This window comes from Rhinolophus ferrumequinum, chromosome 10 (genome assembly GCF_004115265.2).
Source record: "Rhinolophus ferrumequinum isolate MPI-CBG mRhiFer1 chromosome 10, mRhiFer1_v1.p, whole genome shotgun sequence".
Lineage (NCBI taxonomy): Eukaryota > Metazoa > Chordata > Mammalia > Chiroptera > Rhinolophidae > Rhinolophus > Rhinolophus ferrumequinum.
The window spans coordinates 55169666-55176692 of NC_046293.1; positions in this window are offsets into that span (position 1 = coordinate 55169666).

Below are 7027 nucleotides of genomic sequence, written 5' to 3' on the forward strand. Positions count from 1 at the left end.
ATGCTCCAATTAAAAGATAGGGTGGCTGAATAGATAAGAAAACAAGACCCTTACATAGGTTTCCTACAAGAGATTCATTTCAGATCAAAAGACACACACAGACTGAAAGTAAAGGGATGGGAAAAAGTTATTTCATGAAAATGGAAACAAACAAACAAAAAAAAACAAAAACAAAAAAAGTGTGGTATCAATACTTATACCAAAAAAAACAGACTTAAAAACAAAGGCTATAACAAGTGACAAAGAAGGACCCAGTAATCTCATTTCTGGGTTATTATCTAAAGAAACCCAAAACACTATTTTGGGAAGATGTGTGTATCCATATGTTCATTACAGCATTGTTTATAATGGCCAAGGTGTGGAGGCAGCCTGGGTGTCCGTCAATGGATGAATGGATAAAAAGTAGGTGGTACATACATACAATGGAATATTGCTCAGCCGTGGAAGAGAATGGGTTCTCACCATCTGCAGTGGCTTGAATGGACCTGAAAGGTATTGTGCTGAGTGGAGTATGTCAGACAGTGAAAGACAAATGCAATGTGATTTTGCTTATATATGAAATCTAAAGAACACAATAAACAAACAAAACAGAAACAAAGTCATAGATTCAGAGAACATTTTGATAATTACCAGATGGGAGAGAAGTTGGGAATGGGTGAAAAGGGGAAAAGATTAAGAAGTACAAATTGCGCAGAGACAATCAAGATGGTGCAGTAGGTAAATGCTGTGTTTACCTTCTCTCACAATCACATCAAAATTACAACTAATCTACAAAACAACCATTATTGAGAATCGCCTAAAATCAAACTGAACTGAAGCCTTTCAACAAAGGACTTGCAGAAGATCAGGAGGGCTATTTCGGCTATGAGGTTCCCCTCCCCATCCCCAAGAGGAGCGAGAGATTCCAGCCCAAGTTTCCAGTTATGAGGGAGAGAAGTCCCCATAATTTCTCGTTGTGAAAACCAGTAAAGACTGTGACTGAGTAAGACTGAGTTCAGCTGCACTCACAGGTGCTCCTCTTAAAGGGACTGGGAACAGACTTACCCACCAATCGAATCACTGGCTCTGAGCTCCAGCACTGGGGCAGCAGCTGGAAAGGTGGCAGAGTCAAATGGTAGGGAATTGAGTTGTTTGGCTTGGGATGGAGGCTGAAGAGGTGACTTTCTCCTGGACAGGGGAGCTGGAGGAGGCCATTGTTTCTTTGTTGAGACCTCCCCCTTCCCTGCGTACAAACATAGGCGGCCACCCTTTCTGAATCTCCGCTGTTAGCCACGCCCTAGCGATCTGAGACCCAACCCCGCCCAACTTTCGGGCACACCCAGGCTACTTTCAGTGGCTTTTTAGAGCAGACTGCCGGCCTTGGCTCAAGCTGCAGACTTTCCAAGGGTCTCAAAGGTTTGCGGAACCCAGACAAGCAGTATCTGGCTTGAGAATGTCCTGTACCTCTGGCTGAGCAGCCCCTAAGCCAGCACTAGCAACAGCCAACCTTGGTCCGTGGCTTGGCCTTCAAGGCACTTCCAAGCACGGCACAGGTGGCAGCCATCTGTGGATTTCTTTCTAGCTCCCATAGGTGGCCCCAGGTGGTACAGAAGATGTGGCTGAAGTAGATGGACAGTAAATTCCCTCCAAGGTGGCCCTGGGCCTGGTGCCCCCAGTGGCCAGCTTCAAAACGAGCTGGAGCATCACCCAGCTGCCTCCAAGTATGACATACCCATGGGGCGAATTGAGCAGGCACCAGAATCCTGCTGAGGCAGATCCTGCTCTGTAGGATCAGCCCCTGCACAACAACTCTTCCACTGTAGTCAAGGCCAGTCCTTACAACCAGTGAACTGAAGGGTCAGTCCCTCACTCTGATGTGCAATTATCAACCAAGGCTCAACTACAAGAGGAAGACACACACTACCCATACAAGGGACATACCTGTAGCACGTGGCTCAGGTGACCAGAAAGCCTGCAGCACTATACCCCACAGCACACCTACTACATAAGACCACTCTAATAAGACCGGAAGACATAGCAGCCCTACCTAATACATAGAAACAAACACAGGGAGGCAGCCAAAATGGAGCAACAAAGAAACATGTGCCAAATAAAAGAACAGAACAAAGCTCCAGAAAAAGAACTAAGCAAAATGGAGATAAACAATTTATCAGATGCAGAGTTCCAAATGATCTCAGGGAGAACTTCAACAGAGAGATAGGAATGATAAAAATGGAGAGGGAAACCATAAAAAAGAACCAGTCAAAAATAAAGGATACAATAATGGAAACGAAGAATGTATTACAGGGAATCAGCAGTAGATTAGATGAAGCAGAGGATCTAATCAGCAATGTAGAAGATAAGGTAGCAAAAAACATCCAACCAGAACAGCAAAAAGAAAAAAGAATCCAAAAAATTGAGGAGAGTTTAAGGGGCCTCCAGGACAATATCAAGCGTACCAACATTCACATTATAGGGGTACCAGAAGGAGAAGAGAGAGCAAGGAATTGAAAACCTATTTGAAGAAATAATGACAGAAAACTTCCCTAACCTGGTGAAGGAAATGGACACACAAGCGCAGGAAGCACAGAGAGTCCCAAACAAGATAAACCGAAAGAGGCCAACACCAAGACACATTATAATTAAAACGCCAAAGTTTAAATACAAAGAGAGTATCTTAAAGGCAGCAAGAGAAAAGCAATTAGTTACCTACAAGGGAGCCCCCATAAGACTGTCAGCTGATTTCTCAACAGAACCTTTGCAGACAATATTCCAAGTGATGAAAAGCAACGACATACAACCAAGCTTGACCCAGCAAGGCTGTCATTTAGAATTGAAGGACAGATAAGGAGCTTCCCAAATAAGAAAAAGCTGAAGGAGTTCATCACCACCAAACCAGTATTACAAGGAATCTTAGAGAGACTTCTTCAAGATGGGAGGAGGGTTAAGAATGGGTGAAAGGGGAAGGGATTAAGAAGTACAAATTGGTTGTTATACAGTAGTCATGGGGATGTAGGTTATAGCATAAGGAATATAGCCAATAATATTTTAATAACTGGCTATGGTGCCAGTTACGTTCTAGATCTATCAGGGTGATAGATGGAAATGGGGTTGGGGGCAGGGTGAAAAAAGGTGAAGGCATTAAGAAATACAAATTGAGAGTTAATACAGTAGGGGGAATATAATCAACAATGTTGTAAAGATCATGCAGGGTGCCTGATGGGCACTGGACTTATCAGGGGATCACGTCATAGACTGTGTAGCTGCCTGACCAATGTGCTATACACCTGAAGAGCTGAAGTAGAATAATATTGAATGTTAACTGTAACTAAATATATAGGTATATGTAGTCACGGGATGTGGAGTACAACATAGGGAAGATGGTCAATGGTATTGTAACAGCTATATGTCAGAGGGGTAGTAGCTTAGGGGGTGGGTTATCACTTTATGAGGGGTTTAAATGTCTAACTATTACGTTGCTTTGTACACCTGAAACTAACAAAAAAAATTTTTTTAAAAGAAGTACAAATTGGTCACTACAAAGTTGTTATGGGGATGTGGGGCACAGCATAAGGAATATAGTCAATATTACAGTGATAACTATGTATGATGGCAAATGGGTACTAGATTTATTGGGGTGATAGACGGAAGGGGGTTTGGGGGACAGGGTGAAAAAGGTGAAGGTATTAAGAAGTACAAATTGGTAGCTACAAAAGAGTCATAGAGATGTAAAGTAAAGCATAGGAAATATAATCAATAATATGGTAATAACTACGTATAGTGCCAGGTGGGTACTAGACTAGTTAGGGGGATCACTTCTTAAATTATATAAATGCCTAACTCCTATGCTGTACTCCTGAAATTAATATAAAATAATATTGAATGTCAACTGTAATTGAAAATTTTAAAAAGGGAGGAGGGGAAGGGGAATAAGAGGTTCAAATTTCCAGGTATGAAACAAATAAGTCATGGGGATGTAACATACAGCATGGGGAATGTAGTCGATAGTATTGTGATAGCGTGGTACAGTGTCAGATCGTTGCTAGAATTATGGTGATCACTTCTTTAGGTTTATAAGTGTTGAATAACTATGGCGTACACCTGAAACTAATATAATATTATATGCTAGATATATTTTAATAAAAATCTTTTTTAAAAGTTTACATCTGATAGCCGCTATCATAAAGTATGAGGAAAATTCATCAATTGAGACTAAGAGTAGAAGAGAGATTATACAACGTTTGAGGACAGAGGATTTGATATGAAACATTCAAACCTAGTGTCCATTGGTAGGTGAATTGATAAGCAAAATGTAGTATATACATATAACGAAACATTATTCAGCATTAAAAAGGAAGAAATCCTTCAATATGATACAACATGGATAACCTTGAGGCCATTATGCTGAGTGAAATAAGCCAATCACAAGAAGACAAATACTGTGATTCCTCTTATATGAGGTACTTAGAGTAGTCAAAATCATAAAGACAGAAAGTGTAATGGTAGCTCCAATGGGACTGGGGGAGGGGAGAACAGGTAGTTACTGTTTAATGGATATAAAGTTTTAGTTTTATGACATGAAAAGAGTTATGGGGATGGATGGTGGTGATAGTTGCACAACAGTGTGAATGCATTTACTACCACTGAATTGTACACTTAAAATGGTTCAGTTGGTATGTTTTATTTTATATGTATTTTACACAATAAAAAAGAACAGAAAATTAAATGACACTGCCAAAATAAAAGAATAATTACACATTTTAAATAAATAAATAGCCATACCACACCCAGGTATTTACCTGCAGGAAATGAAAGCTTATGTCCACACAAAGACATGTACAAAAACTTTATCTGTGATAGACAAAAACTGGAAACAACCCAAATGTCCATCAATAGCTGAATGGATAACTAATCTGTGATACATCCATACAATGGAATACTACTCAGCAAGAAAAGGAACTGTTGATACGTGCTGCAACATCGGTGAATTGCCAAATAATCATGTGAGTGAAATAAGCCAGACAAAAAGAGTACATACTGTAGGATTCCATGTATATAAAATTCTAGAAAATGCAAATAACCTACAGTGACAGATAGCCAACTAGTTGTTACCTGAGGATGGGTATGGAAGAAGGAAGAATGAATCACAAAGGCACAAGCAAACTTGCATGGTTGATAGACATGTTCATTGTCTTGATAGCGGTGACAGTTTCACGGGTGTATACATATGTCAAAACTCACCTAGCTGTACACCATAGATATGTACACATTCTTATACATAATTATACCTCAATAAAACTGCAAATAAATAGGGTATTAGGTTAAACCCCATTGAATAAAATAAGAAATCTATGCATCAATATTAATATGACTAGATGAATGAATAAATGAAAGATCTAAATGCCAAGTATTACTGGTGGAAGTGTAAATTGTTACAACCACTTTGGAAAACTTTGGCAGTATCTGCTATACCCAATAAGGCAAGGCGCAGAAGAGTGTGTGCAACGTACTACCATTTTTGTAAAGGGGAATATGAGGTCTGACAATTAAGTTCGCAAACGTGCCACCATGCACTTACATGGGCAGCACTGTACAAACAGCTCGGTAAGGTTTCGTAACCTTTGTATGTCAGTGTCTCACAGCTGTGTTTGTGTCGATGTGTGATGGTATCTTGCTGAGTAGCGTTCATTATTGTTGTTGTTTTTGTGTGCCGTCGCGAGAATGTCTGAGCTTGAATTAGAGCAACGAACAAACATTACATTTCTTGTTAAACTTGGCAAGAGCAGAAGTGGTATTAGGGACATGTTCATCCAAGTTTATGGGGATAATGCCATGAAGAAAATGTCAGTGTACAAATGGATTAAACATTTTTCTCAGGGGAGAGAATACGTCACAGGTGAAGAGAGTTCAGGGTGGCCAGTAATGAGAGAACTGATGAAAACATTGCAAAAATTTGTTGAATTGTGCATCAAAATTGTCAGCTGACAGTGAGAAGCACAGCAGACCAAGTAAAGATTAATAGAGAAACAGTTAGGAAAATCTTGACTGAAAATCTTGGCATGAGAAAGGTGTCTGCAAAACTGGTCCAAAAAGAGCTCACCTATGAACAAAAGCAAAGGAGAATCAAAGTTTGACGTGACCTTTTGGAGGAGAAAGACAATGTTTTGGGCCGTGCTATCACTGGTGATGAAACATGGGTGTACTCATATGACCCTGAAACAAAGCATCAGTGCACAATGGAAGTCAGCCAATCCTCCACGACCAAAAAAGTTCCATCAGTCTAAATCAAGAGTCAAAACAATGTTGCTAACCTTTTTTGATATCAGATGGATTATTCATTACAAATTTGTACTAACTGGACAGACAGTTAACCAAGGTTATTATTTGGAAGTGCTGAAAAGGCTGCGTGAAAAAGTTAGACGAAACGACCTGAACTTTTCGCCAATTCATGGCTCTTGCATCACCACAATGCACCAGTTCACAAGGCACTGTTTGTGAGGGAGTTTTTAGCCAGTAAACAAATAACTATTGTAACACCCTCCCTACCCACCTGAGCTGGCCCCTAATGACTTCTTTCTTTACCCAAAGATAAAGGAAATATTGAAAGGAAGACATTTGGATGACATTCAGGACATCCAGGGTAATACGACAACAGCTCTGATGGCCATTCCAGAAAAAGAGTTCCAAAATTGCTTTGAAGGGTGGACTAGGCGCTGGCGTCAGTGCATAGCTCTCCAAGAGGAGTACTTCAAAGGTGACCATAGTGATATTCAGGAATGAAGTATGTAGCGCTTTTTCTAGGATGAGTTTGCGAACTTAATTGTCAGACTTCGTATGTATAAATATATGCACATATGGATCTTAATGTGTGGTGTGTGTGGGTTTTCTGCTCGTTCACAGATTATCTCCATCTCCAGTAGGATTCACAAGCAGCTGGTGATGTGATATCTAGCGCCTCCAGAGAGGGGATCTGCGTGCTTAGGAGACTGGGGTGGAAGACAAATCTTTCCCTGTAATCCCTTTTGTACCTTTTAAATTTTGTACCTTG